Source organism: Mesoplodon densirostris, chromosome 17 (assembly GCF_025265405.1).
Source record: "Mesoplodon densirostris isolate mMesDen1 chromosome 17, mMesDen1 primary haplotype, whole genome shotgun sequence".
NCBI lineage: Eukaryota > Metazoa > Chordata > Mammalia > Artiodactyla > Ziphiidae > Mesoplodon > Mesoplodon densirostris.
Genome location: NC_082677.1, coordinates 76,089,961 through 76,104,981, shown reverse-complemented (window position 1 = coordinate 76,104,981; position 15,021 = coordinate 76,089,961).

Sequence of the window (15,021 nt, the reverse complement as noted above, 5' to 3'; positions counted from 1 at the left end):
TCCACCCTCCTCTGGCCCCGCCAGCAGGAGAGGCTTCCTCTAGAGCTGGGTGGCTGTGTTCTTTGTCTCCCATGTGGGACACTTTAGGGAACGTGGGCGGGAGGGATGCCGGCCTGGGCTCGGCAGCCCCCAGGCCAGAGATGGGGGCCGGCCCCGCAGGACACTGCCAGCCGCCGTGCAGACAGCAGCCTGCCCAGTACTCACTAGTGACAATCAAAACACTCAATAACCGTACGGCAGGGTGCCGGCCAATCACACAGGGGAGACGTCGTACAAAGACAAGGGCCTGCGAGCCCTGAGCCCCTAAGCCGGTGGCTCCGGGGGGCCCAGGGCCTGGCGGCAGAGGAGTGGGACCCAGGAGGCCTGAGGGAGGGTCTATCAACAACCGCTGCAGGAGCATGTCCGTGTTCTGACCACTGGCATGGCTGCACCTGGGTCATCACACTGCAAGAACACAGCAGGCGACATGTGACAATGTGTTTTTGATGCAAAACAAACCACCCACACTTGGCGGCTTGCACAACAGCTGCTGGTTTAGACTTGGGCTCTGGGAACCGGTGCTCTGAGCAAGGCTCGGCTGGGGCACATCTGGTCTCTGTGGACAGTGGTCATCAGCTGGCGCTGCTTCTGCTGGTGCGGCTGGGTCCCTACTGCCAGCCTCCAGCAGGGAGCCTGGGTGTGTTCACAGGGCAGCAGCAGCGCCAGGAGGGGCAGGAAGACACAAGACCGCCTGAGGACTGCGCTCAGGACTGGGGCGAGGACAGTCTTACTCCACGTGCTGCGGCCACAGCACACCAAGTGTCAGCCCAGGTGCCGGGGGTAGAGAACCAGCCCCGGCTCCGGTGGGAGGAGAGCCATGTTGCAGCCTGCCACAAGGCGCTGTGGACCAGTGATGCCCCCAAGCCTCCGGACTCAGTGGCCAGGGAGAGGTGGGCACAGGCCCGATGTGGAGAGCTGTTGGGGTTTCAATTTAAAGCATCGGAGGGAGTGGGGAAGAGCGGCTCTTCTGGATATGTTTGCCTGCAGATGAAGAATAAAAGCTTTGGCCAGGGGAGTCCTTTTCATTTTGTATATTTAAGTTATTTTTTCTTTTACTTATTTCGGAAATCAACCGAGTCTGGGAGTAATTGTCTTCTGGGTTTTCAAACAAGGCTTTAAAAGGTTGTGCCCTGGGTCTGCACTTTCTGGCAAAACCTCTGCACACAGCCGTGCAGACAATTGAGGGGGGATGTATTTATATTTAATGCCGTCCCATTGGCTGACGATCTGGGTGAGGATTGCTTAAATAGAAAAAAGGACTGGGTGTACAAAAGACCAGAAAGGACACCCATAGCAAAGGCTGAGAGAGACACAGAGGGTGCTGGGGATTCTACTTAATTCTGCAAGGGCTCAAGCCCTTTATGACCAAAGGAAGGGGTTGTTTGCTTTCTGTTCATCCTAATGAAACCAGAAAGCCTAGACAGTGGGCAAAGCTTCTTCTTCTCTAAATGAAACAAAATTCTCCTATCGAGTTGTTTTGCATTTAATCTGAATGAATCAGATCTTTAAAAATAACATTTTAGGGGCTTCCCTGGTGGCGCAGTGGTTGAGAGTCCGCCTGCCGATGCAGGGGACACGGGTTCGTGCCCCGGTCCGGGAAGATCCCACATGCCGCGGAGCAGCTGGGCCCGTGAGCCATGGCCGCTGAGCCTGCGCGTCCGGAGCCTGTGCTCCGCCACGGGAGAGGCCACAGCGGTGAGAGGCCCGCGTACCGCAAAATAACTAAATAAATAAATAACATTTTAGTGTGATAAAGACTGACCATTTTATGTAGGAAAGAAGTTGAGGGCAGTCGGGACCCTGCTGGCATGCCCGGGGGTGCGGGTTGTTCTTAGTGTCCTAATGACCCCAAGTGAAGAGCATGGCTCCTCCAGATTGAACGGCAGAGCCCCAAAACCCAGGGACGCCCCCGAGTCCCAGGAAGCGCGCAGGTGTGTGTGTGGCGTCATGTGCGTGTTTCCGCCCGCTGCTGCTCTGCCGCGCTCCCAGACCTAGACCCCCACCAGTACCCAGAACACCATGGCAGGACACTTAACCAGAATGGCCCCGAGCAACATTTGTTTCCCTTTCCGGTTTGGTTCCATGAGGCATTACCCTAAAATCCTCTCTGGGCTGCTCTGGGTCAGCTCCCAGCTCTGCCCAGAGTCGGAAGCTCCGCACCCAGGGAGCTGCCCCACCTGCACCTCCCGCAGCTCAGGCCCCTGAGCCTCGCTTCCCAGCCCCCCGGGAGGGGCCACCCAGACCAGGGCCCAGCAGAGCTGAGTTACTGCGTGATCTAGCTCCACCCGCGACAAGCTGCAGGATTTGGTTTACAAGAAGTCATTTCACACCTCTCAACCCATGTCTCTTGATAGGCGAGAGAACCGTCTCCATCCTGTTGCTCTGGTACTTTCTTCCCCAGGGATGCCAACACCTATCCTGACCACCTCCTCTGAAATTATCAGTCGCAGGGAAACACATCTCTCAAAGGGTTTGTCTTAGACCCCAGAACTGAAAGCGTTTGTGGGCGGGGTCGTATTCAGTTCTCTCTTCCATCCTGGCTAGACAAACTGAGGCTCAGAGAAGCGACAGGGCTTAGTAAAATGGTCCACGTCCCCAGACGAGAGCTCGGAAGAGTCTGGCCAGTGGCTGTTACCCTGCACCAGACCCCTCCCGGTCTGCCTGGGGGAGGGCGCCTCAGGGGCCTTGGTCTGATGTTTCTAATCTCCTGGGGCGGGGGGGTCGTCCACATAAGGAGCAGAACATCTGTGGGCTCAAAGAGGACCCTGGACGCTGAATCAGGAGAGATGGAGATTGCAGGGAGATAACGGGGTGGAGGGGCGGGGGACTGAAGCTCAAATAGTTTGGGAAACGCTTTTCTAAAAAAGAATCCAAAATTGCAAACACAGAGCCAGGCAGAAGCCTTGGAGGGGAAGCTTTCTGTGTCAGTGGTTCTGTGGTAAGTCCACCTCTGCGAATAACTGGGGAGGGAGAACTGGACAAGGAGACCACCTGTCATCTGAGTATAAAGGGTCATCACCTTCAGATACACGTCCCTGAAGCCTGGAAGGGATGGGGAAGGTGGCCTGACAGGGTAGCCTCCTGCTGAGTGGAGACCTGGGAGTCCACACCTGGACCACCCCGGGCCTGTGTCTGAGCCCAGACAGAAGGTGCACAAAGTCCAGCGTGGTCCAACATGAGGACACATCCACCCATCCTGGCTGCTTCCTCACCAGCCGGGTCTCAGTCTGCTCAGGGCTGCCCTCCCCCGAGACCAGAGTCACAAAGATGCCCAACCACAGACCTACCCCTGCATCCAACCCAGAGCCAAGCACTTCCTTAAACCCTCCCCAAATCACCTAACCCGGGCCTTCTGAGGAGCCCCTCTAACTGCTCTCCCTGGGACACCCGGCAGGTGTGCTCCAGCTCAGGTGTGTCCTGGGGTGTTTGCCGAAGGTGCTGACAGACCACGATTGCCAAGGCCAGGAGGGCTGCCTTGCCCCTTCCAGCTATGCCTGATGTGCACGTGAGCCTTATCCCCCCCTCAGTGTGAACAGAAAGGAGGAGAGGATGGAGAAGAGGGAGGGAGGGAGGAAGGGAGAGTGCTTCCTGGAGGCTGGGAGAGGTGAGGCGTTGCATCACCCCACCCGCCCTGTCCAGGACCAGCCCCGCCCGAGGAGACCCCAGGGTGTGCCTCTCCCTCTCCCCACCTGACCGTCCACCTCAGGCTTGGCACCTTAAGGCTCAACCTCCTTCCTTACCCATAGCCCAGCCCCGGAAGGGCTCCTGATCCCAGGGCTGGACTCCCAGGCTACCCCTGCAGCCCCCTGACCACCCACATTCTCCTTCAGACGACAGACTGCCTGGCCCCAGCCCTCTCTGCCCAGCCTCTCTGGGTGAGGGCCCCCCTCGGACCCTCTGCTTGGTTTCTCAAGCACACCTTTCCCACTAGACACTGTGTCCACTTTCCTCAGCTGCCCGACGCTCAGATGGGCCACAGCACCCAGAACCCCGGCTGGGGTCGGAGCCTGGACCTCCGCTTGCCCGGGGAGGGAGTTAAAAGCTACGGGCACAGGTGGAGGTTCATTTCCAACAGGTACAATTCAGAAGTCTCACAGCAGAGTGGTTCGGGGCGGGTCTTGGAGGCAGCTGGGACTGGAGTCCTGAACTTTGTGACTGTGGGGAAGTGTCTTGGCCTCTCTGTTCCTTATGTTCTGGCTGGGAAGTGGGGAGATTGCTGTGCCTTAGCTCAAAGGCTTGTGGTTGGGATTAAATGACGTAATAACGGGGACCGGGGCCTTCCCTGGAGGTCCAGTGGTTGAGACTCCGCACTCCCAGTGCAGGGGACCTGGGTTCAATCCCTGGTCGGGGAGCTGGATACCGCATGCCACAGCTAAAGACCTGGTGCAGCCAAATAAATAAATAAATGAATAAAAGGGGGACGGAAGCCCACGAACACGCTGGTGGTTGATGCCGTGCCCGAAGGGCTTGTCGCGAGCCACTGTACTCCCTGGGCAGCTCCCCAACTGCAGTGCTGCTGCAGTGACCGGCCCTCTGTCGTGGCTCTCGTCTCCCCCACCGTCTCCTCCAGGACCTCCCTGTTGCCTTCTATAGGACGCACGCCACCCCATCCCATGCCTGCTGCACCCCAGGGACGGCTGCTGACAGACTGTCCCCCCAGGTTCTGGACGCCCGTTGTCCATTTAGACTCTGCCTAAATGGACGGAGACACAATGCGTCCTCACGTCTTTATGTCCCAAATTTTCCGTCTGTGAAAGAAACATCATTCCTGCCAAATACCTGTCCTCCCAGAGATGGAACCAGAATGAAACACGTGTGTGCAGCAGCTCGACGTTTGGGGGAAGAAAAAGAGCCACAGAAGCAGAAGGTATTGTCTTCATGTGCAACAGGCTTGGGCTTTATGTTTGTAGCGAAAACAATGAGGACCCATCTCTTCACCGCGTCTCGTCCCCCTGGGAGCGCCCTGGCTCGGTTCGAGCCTCTGTCCTCCTGAACCCCCCTCGTGGGTCTCAGATGAGCTGACAAGGTGGCTGAAAGCACACGTGGCCACATCTCGAGACCTGACATCTCAGCATCTCACACAGCCTGGGCTCCACCCTCACGCTCTGAATTCTAAAACCACCCTTCTTTTCTGCTACGAATTCAGAGCTAAGCATATTGCAGCTTCTACTCGCACGTGCAAGGTGTAGGAGACTTTGGGACGAGGAACCTTGGTTCCCTACAGAAGGAAAAGTGTGCAGGGCCAGATGCCAAGGTCCTGGGTTACATTCTCCACAGTCTAACATTGACTCGCCTGTCTGTCACCTGAGCATCCTGAGGTCGATGAGGCTCCACTCAGAAACCACGCGTCCTTTCTAACGGTTGACCAAACTGACTCACTGTGGCCCTGACGGCCCTGCGAAGCGCTCACGCATCCTTCCCGCCTCTCGTTTCCACCGTGACGTAACCAGAAGAAGCAGCGCCCCAAAGTCTCTAGTTTCCAAGGACACATTTTTGTTACTTGGAGGAGATCAGTCAACGCAGCACCACCTGCTTCTGCTGGGGAAGCTTCCCCTGTTCTCCCTGGGCTTGGTGGGCACCGGGGGCCCCGAGCAAATGACTACTGTTGGGCTGAGGAGTTACCCCGAGACCTGCAAAGGCCGATCCGCTGCTCTCCCGAGGGTGTCCGGCTGCAGGCACGTCCGTGTCTGAGGCGGAGCTTCGTGGCTAGCGATGGCTCCAGGAATCACTCTGAAAGCAGACGGAGCCGGAGGCCTGCCCGCCGCTCACATCTGGACTTGAGGTGCAGCAGCCAGTGTCGTCCGCGGACGCTCCACTGGGACTTGGCACGGAACCGAGTGCCCGCTGGTGACCACGAACGGCAGCCACGGGACTGAGCCCAGGAGAGACCTTAAGTAAATGAGATGATGACGAACAAAGAGGGAGAAAGGAGAGGGGCCATCAAGCGCATGAGCGCCAGGCATGGGGAGCGGCACGGCTCACACAGAACGCGCTTCCTTCCAGATGCTGAGCGGCGCTGCGCGGGGCCTTGAGCAGGTGCCGGCCCTCGAGGTAGCGCAGACCGAGCGGCTCTGGCGGAGGGTCCCGGGCCCGGCCGCCGAGCTTTTGTGCTTTCCCAGGGTCCTGTCCCCTCATTACTGACGCCTCTTATCTAGAAAAGCACGTGTTCGGTGACGGTGGGAGATGACTCTGTTAATGGGTTAAAGAATTGAGAGCAAATGCTGTTCTGACCCCTAAAAATCAACAGCAGGCACAGCGATTTTAACTAACGTAATCCGTGGTGTGTTAAGAGAAGCCAGTTCTCTCTCCGCCGCAAGCCCTGGGTTTCGCGGGCCCTCCCGCAAACCCAGATTCCAGCCTGCTGGGAGGGGCTGGGATGGGAAGGAGAACCGGGCACGGTCCCCGGTCCCCACCAGCCTGCAGACTCGACGTTGGCCATCCGTGTCCCCAGCGCTGCTTTCCGGGGAGACGCCGCCCCGGGACGTGAGCGGGAAGGCGGGCGAGAGCGGGTGGGCACCCAGACCTTGAGTCTTTCGTCGCTGGGTTCCCAGGGGCACAGCTTGTGAACCACACAGCCTGCCTACCACGGAGCCTCAGAACCGGGGTTCTCTCTCATCTTGGTGGGGACCCTCAGCCCTGCACAGTCACGTGGCAGCAGAGATGCCAGGAGTCCTCACCGCCCTTGACTGTAGAACGAGATCCTGTGATAAGCATCTCCAAGACCTTCTATCTTTCATTTGCAGGTGACTGAGATCTCGTGGCATATCTCCAGCAAAGGAAAAGAAAACAGTTTAAGGGAGACTCACTGGGTCATGTACCAGAAGACCTCAATTTAACAAACGTATATGTTACGACTTTGTTAATTTAATATTTCTTTATATAGCTATATATGTGTATATATATCTCCGTATACATATATTCTCAGAGAACATGTGGCTAATAATTAATACTGAACTTGAAAATAAATGGCTCTTGGTCAGAGAAGCAGAGAAGGAATCCAGTGGACGCTGGCAGCTCGCTGGGTGACCCGACCACTGCTGACCTCCAGGCCCAGCTCCGCACCACCACCCTCTCCTCCCCTGCCGACCCTCTGCTTGTCACCAGGTGCCATCAACTCCCTCTGCGATGTGCAGTCTGTCCCTGCATCCTGTACCCTGGCACTCCCATGGGACCAGGCCTGTCCAACCATGCGTGGCCTGATGCCCCAGCACGCACTGACACTCATGCACACATACATTCACACACGTACAGACACACACATCCTCACACACCCGCACACGCCCCCTCCCTTTCTCACACCCATCTAGGCGGAAGTAAAGGGGGAGTGGACACTGCCTCTCCGTCTGCAGGTTCAGGACGAGGGTACAGGGATTAGGGAAGCTGGAGGGACAGTCCCTCTGGGTGACGTTGGCTTACACGGAGGGGAACGAGGGTTGGAGCCCGTGGAGGACTCCAGCCCCTGAGTGAGAGGTGTTGCGGCTAAAAGACAAGGGGTGTTTTAGACTCACATGTGCATCCCACTCCTATGCTGATGGACCCACAGTGTGTGGGCAGCCCTGGGCTAGATGTGGGGCTGCAGTGGAGGTCAAGCAGGGGTCTGGCTATGGCGGGGGCCACTCATCAGTGGTCACAGGCAGGGATACGGCCCCCAGCCCTTGATCGGCGATGTGAGGGAAACGTGAAAGCAGTGACAAGTGTCAGATGGGGAGCCCCACCCGGCCGAGGGCTCAGGCCTCGGGGCCTGAATTAAGCCTGCTGAACTTCACTGCAGTTGGGAGAGACATGCCTGTCCGGCCAGAGGGGAGACAGGCAGGAGGCCCCTTCAACACCCCAGGGAGCAGAGACGGAGGAGTGAGGGGACCCCACAGCACCTGGGGACCAGCCCTCCTCCCTCCCCTGCAAAGCCGGACCAAGGAGAGGCAAACAGACAGCCTCCTAATAAAACCGAGCGCAAAATATGTAGGAGTTTCCATGTATTCTCAATTGGATTGTAGAGTCGTCATGCTTCAGACATGGACAGCATCTGGCTGGGTCTCCACCCAGCTCACACTTTATGACAGTGTTTGTAAGGTCTCCTTCATTGTCCTGAAATACAAGGTATAGATATAGGGTCTTCTTACAGCTATAATTTCAAAAACGTAGAACACTGTAACTATACTGTAACTCAGAAGTGAGAGTAATTCACAGGCAGCACTGGCGTCCCAGCCCTGGTGAGCTGACGACGGGCAGGGTTCTGTGCTGGACCACCTCTGCCTCTGCTCACGCGCCCACGATGGACACTCGGGTAAACCCCAAAGTAGTGCAGCATCACCTCCATTTCCACTGTAGCTGCATTCTCGGGGGGGAAATGAATGTATATTAAAAGTGTGCAAGGGGCTTCCCTGGTGGCACAGTGGTTAAGAATCCGCCTGCCGATGCAGGGGACATGGGCTCAAGCCCTGGTCTGGGAAGATCCCACGTGCCACAGAGCAACTAAGCCGGTGCACCACAACTACTGATCCCATGAGCCACAACTACTGAAACCCATGTGCCTAGAGCCCGTGCTCCGCAACAAGAGAAGCCACCGCAACGAGAAGCCCGCACACCGCAACAAAGAGTAGCCTCTGCTTGCCGCAACTAGAGAAAGCCCGTGCGCAGCAACGAAGACCCAACGCAGCCAATAATGATAATAATAATAATTTTTAAAGTGTGCAAAATGCTTTGCACACGTTTGTAAGACAGGGCTAGCTTCTAAGCTCAGCCAATGACCACCTGTTTTCTCACCAACGTGGGTGGCTGGCAGGACAAGTGGGATGCCGACCACACCTGGCTTTCGGCTCCATGTGTTGTCAGAGGTCTGGCACTGCTGAAGTCACCCACTGAAGGCCACTTCAGCTCACCCCACAATCATTAAGACCCCAAGGATGCCCCTGCAGTAGGAACTACCGATGTAGCCCAAGTCTGCACTGACAATGTGAGGACACAGACCCCAGAAATGAGTGACTTGTCCTCAGAGGCAGTGCTGAGGTCTGCCCACCCTCCAGGTCCTCTGTGGGGTCGTCTCCAGTGACACCCTGGGGAGAGGGGGGACCCCTGATGGCCAAAGGGAAAAGGTCCATCACTCAAGTGTATCACTGTCGAACGAGGTCCTGGAAACACTGAGCGCCCAGTGGATTTCACACAGTAGATCTGGGACTCAAGATTTTAAATATATGTATTATGTTGTATTATTTCTCACTGCAAAATAAAACGCCTTCATTGCAAAAACAATTAGAAAATGCAAATACACAGAAAAGAAAAATCACACAGAGATAAGCACTGGTAGAATTTTGATGTATTTTCTTTCAATCTTTTTTCTATGTATATGTGTGTATATATAACAGTTATATATATATAACTGTAAACACACACATACACACACACACATTCTATTGGTTTTTTTCTCCAGCAAACTACAGAAAATTAGTCCCTGACTGGTACATGTATTTATACACATTTTTAATAAAAATCAACTCATCTTCCTAGTGACGGACACCTTGTTTTATTCACCTGAGAGCAAGGCAGATAGATTTGTTCATCGTGAAAGGTCCTCCCTGTCCTGCTCATTTCCAGTAGCTGCATAGAATTCCATGGATATGCCAGTTATTCAACCAAGGATTTGCTGATTTTCCAGCTGAATCTGCTTCCCTACTCTTCCCCAGTGTTTCTCAAACAACCCGTTCCAGTGGCGGCCCAGTGAGAATCAGCCCTTCCAAAGCCCCATCTCCTCCTGCCGAGGCCCTTGGATGCTGCGCTCCCCTGCCCTCCGCTGGCCTCGGGTGCAGGGTGGGGAGGGCTCTGCGGAGCACAGGCCCTTCCGTGGGGACCCAAGCTCCCGTCATGGAGCTGCCGGAGGTGGCTCCCAGGTAAGGGGGTCGCACCCAACCCCAGTCTACACCTGGTGTCCCTCACCGATAATGTCACCAGCAGGAGAGTCACACGCTGCACACACAGCGTTTCAACCATTTATCACAATGTTGATCTTTATTTTAAATATAAATCAGGCAATCATTTATGTCTTTTATGTTCTTTGTATTTATTCAAGAATATTTAACTGCAGACAAAAGGTGACTTATTCATTATTCATCCTGAACAAGGCAAGTATAGCAATTTGAAAAGGCTGACATTTGAGCTTTTTGCCAACACTAGCAAAATTATATCCTTCCCATTGTAAATCAATGAAGTAGAATCATCGTGCACAAAGGAATTAAATTGCCTTGTCACTTTAATAAGGCCACCTTATGTACAACCTTCCACCAGTGCCATTGTGCAGAGAAATGGCGGTCCTCATCCCCAGGCGCCTCAGATCTCAGCTGGCTTTCCAATTACAGGGGCATCCTGCAGGTCCTTCTCTTTCCTGGGAGACAGTGTCAGAATGTCATGGGCACAACTTGCTATCAGTGACGTGCACACTTCTGAGCAAATTAGCATCCAAGCTACAGCCTTGCTTTGGGCATTCTGTGAACTTATCTGGTCTTCCTGTACTTGGGCTCTCCACTCTCATTCTGCCTTCCGCTCCTTGCACACCCCCACACACTTCCTCACACACACACTCTCACACACTCACATGCTTACACACTCACACACACTCACGCCTCGAGAAATAATTCTACCAACTCATTTTTGTTTTCATTGAGAAAGGTCCAAATTTTCCGGGTAGGAAGCATTTTTGTAACAACAAATGACAACCTTTCAAATTTAGACATCTTTGTAGACATGTCGAAAAAGAAAAAGGTAGGGTTGGTGAGGCCAAAATGATAAATAACAGCTTGACAGCAGCAGAGAAGGCAGCTTCCAGTTGAACTCAGCAGGCTAGAACATCCTTTATCTCTGCTCCCTCGACACTAAATTCACCCCGACAGAACAGAAAAGGTGCTCCCCAAACGGCACGGAAAGGGCGTTGCTGGCAGATTCAAGATATCACTGAGTTTTGAGAAGATGGAAAGCAGATACACAATGGCAACTGACAGAGAAAAATAATGATGAAAACTAAGTGCCTTCGGGGTGGAAGAAGCAACAAGCAACCACAGAAATCTATCACATTTAGCCACAAGTAAAAGTTTAGTAATAAAATACAAACATAAATCTCCATTAGGAACGCCCAAAAGCTGGAACACAGAATCAAAATTCCAAAAAGCCTTTCTCTTGAAGAAAACAACAAAAGGGCTTCCCTGGTGGTACAGTGGTTAAGAATCTGTCTGCCAATGCAGGGGACATGTGTTCGAGCCCTTGTCCGGGAAGATCCCACATGCCACGAAGCAACTAAGCCCGTGTGCCACAACTACTGAGCCTGCACTCTAGAGCCCGCAAGCCACAACCACTGAGCCCGCATGCCACAATTACTGAAGCCCATGTGCCTGGAGGCTGTGCTCTGCAACAAAAGAAGCCACTGCAATGAGAAGCCCCCGCACGACAACGAAGAGTAGCCCCCGCTAGCTGCGACTAGAGAAAGCCCACGCGCAGCAACAAAGACCTAACACAGCCAAAAATAAGTAAATTGATTAATTAATTAATTTTTTAAAAAGAATTGATTCACACTCAATTAATTGTACACTTCAAAAGGATGATTTGTATGATGTGTTAGATATTGCTCAATAAAGCTGTTTAAAAAAAACTCCATAATAAATAGCAATTGACTGAAAACTACAAATAAAAATTGTAGAATTACTAAAATTTAGTGGTGATAAAAATGCTGCATATCAGGATTTATGGGATACAATTAAAACAGTGATCAGGGAAAATTTTGTAACTTTAAAAAATTATAGCAAGAGATGGGACTTCCCTGGTGGTCTAGCGGTAGAGAATCTGCCTTCCAATGCAGGGGACACAGGTTCAATCCCTGGCTGGGGAACTAAGATCCCACATGCCTCGGGGCAACTAAGCCCATGCACCACAACTACAGAGCTTGTGTGCCACAACTAGAGCTGACACGCTGCAACTCCTGGGCCCACGTATTCTGGAGCCCACACACCACAACTAGAGAGAAGACCGCGTGCATCAACGAAGACCCGACACAACCAAAAAAATTAAATAAAATAAATAAAATAAAATACTTTTTAAAATTACTGTGTTCAAAACAGAACTTCTGAAACTCTTCACACTGTCAAACAAACAAACAATAAAACAAAGCTACTTTGGTTGATGATAACTCCACTTAAAAAAATATTATACCAATAGAATAAAAGAATAAAAATAAAGGAAATAAGTTCCCAACTGAAAACCTGGAAAAATAGCTGTAAAATAAACCAAGAGAAAAACAGAAGGAAAAAATAATAAGGCTAAAAGCAAATGTGACAGAATAGAAACTAAATTAGTATTTACTTAATATTTACTTAGTAATATTGACCATAACTATTAATAGAGTATAATAGGATATTAATCAGAACTATTAAATAAATCAAAATGCCATTTCTGTTAGAAGAAATGAACAGACACTTCTATAATTTGCCTAATCAAGAAAATAAAGAAAAAAAAAGAAATAACAATGAAAAAGATGAACATAAAAAACTCATAAGAACTGTTTTGTACAACTCTATGCAAATTCATTTAAAAATATAGATGAAGCAAATAATATCTTAGGAAAACACAATTTGCTAAAATTGACTCAAATAAAGATAGAAAGCTTAAACAGATCTACTTCCACAGACAAAATACAGAAAGTTATCAAAGAACTGTTTCATTAAAAAATAAAACCAAGATGGTGTCATAGGGAATCTATTACGCAAATAACAAGATAATCTCAACATTAGTTAAATTGTTCCAGAATATAAAAAGCTGGAAAATTTCAAATTCTTTCTTGAAGGAACTATAATATTGAGAGAAACCAATAAAGACAGCACCAAAAGGAAAGCCAGAGATCCATATTTTTTATAAATATCAATACAAAAAATCCTTTTAAAAAATTAGCACATAAAATCCAAAAATACATTGAAAAAATAGTACATCATGTCCAAGTAGAACTTATTAGGAATGTAAGGCTGGATCAATATTAGAAAATCCATTAAGATTGTTTGCCACATTAATAATAGCTGTAAGGAAAAAATGATATGATTTTCTCCAAAATACTAAAAAAGGCTTCAACAACATTCAACAATAATTTCAATAAGAATTCATGGATATTTCTCTAAATACATACACATATTTACACACATATATGGAGCTATCTACATTTGTATCTGTACACACACACATATGCATGTATATACATACACAGATGTAAAATCAGCCTTTAGGTCATTATCTTTCTTAGCAGGAAAACAATAGAGGTATTTCCCACTAAGGTCAGAAACAAGGCAAGAATTCCCACTATCTGCACTACTACTTAATGCTGTATTGAAAATATAATGAATACAACTGGATAAGGAAAAGCCATTACAGCATTAAAAATTTGGAAAGAAATAAAACTTTATGTGGACATGATGTAATAATATACTTGGAAAACCAAAGAGACTCAGTAATGAAAATAACAAAAACAATAAAAGAATTTTAAAAAATAGAAGAATGGGCCTCCCTGGTGGCGCAGTGGTTGAGAGTCCGCCTGCCGATGCAGAGGATACAGGTTCGTGCCCCGGTCTGGGAGGATCCCATATGCCGCGGAGCGGCTGGGCCCGTGAGCCATGGCCGCTGGGCCTGCGCATCCGGAGCCTGTGCTCTGCAACGGGAGGGGCCACAACAGTGAGAGGCCCGCATACCGAAAAAAAAAAAAAAAAAAAAAGAAGAATGTAAAATGAGTCTACAAAAATCAATAGCACATGTGTGTGGGTGTGTAATGGAAGAGAAAGTCACCATTACCAAAGCAACAAAGAGGATAAAGTGCTTAGCTTAGGAATTAACTTATCAAGAAATATGCAAAATCCATATGAAAATAATTTCAAACCACTCAAAGAAGAACACAAAAATGACTTGAACAAATGCAAAAACATCCTTTTTTCTTGGATAGGATAGCTCAACATTATAAAAACATCAATCCTCCTAGAGTACTATACAAATTTTAAAAAATTGAGATAAAACTCCCAGTAAGTTTTTAGTCTGGACTTACACAAGTTGATTCTAAAGTTTAAATGAAAAATTAAGCCTTCAATGTAATTATTATTGCATATTATTCAATGCAATAAATGCAATAATAGCTAGGAAAATTCTAAAAGCAGAGCAGTGAGGGAGGATTAATCCTACCAGATATTAAAACATACTGAAAAGGCTGAATAATTAAACTGTGATCTTGGCAAATGAATAGACTGACCAATGGAACAGTAAGTCTAGGCAGAGACTCAAGAGTATATGGGAATATAGTAAAGGGTAAGGGTGACAGCTCAACTCACGGGGAGTAGATAAGACTCTGTGATAATAAAGGCTGTTGTTAAACCAGAGCTGGACCCTATGGTCCCTGACCCCCATGTCCTCAGCCTGCCTTTTGTCTGTGGAAAAACTTTAACCAGAGAATAAGTTTAATCAGAGAAGTGAGAAAATGCAGAAACAAAGGAAAACAGTCCAACAAGACTAAATAATAATAGTTTAGTCATTAAGTAAAGTCAAGGACCTTTAGTTCCTCCTCAAGGGCTATAGGTAATATTCTGAGCCATAACTCTTGAGCTGTTTTATAGGTACTGAAACCCCACCAGGTGGGAGAAGTTAACCACATGATGACCAGACTGTAGCCATGACATAAGTTGCCACAATTCTGAGAACTGGCCTCAAAGAAATGGAAACATGCTGACTATGTTTCCATTCAGTTCCATAGCCAGCAGTTCCAGGGAGCTTCTGGCTATGGAACTGAAGACTAACTGTACTTAAAACAATCAAGATGACGCTGATCAGACCACTGATGACTCATTTCAAGATGACGTTCAGAGCTGACTGTGCTGTTTGTGCATGCAGCCCCCTGCCTCAGCCTATAAAAGCTCTTGCCCCCTGACTGGGGTGGGGAGGGGAGTGGGGAGTCGACCTTTGGACAGGAGTCCGCCCTGT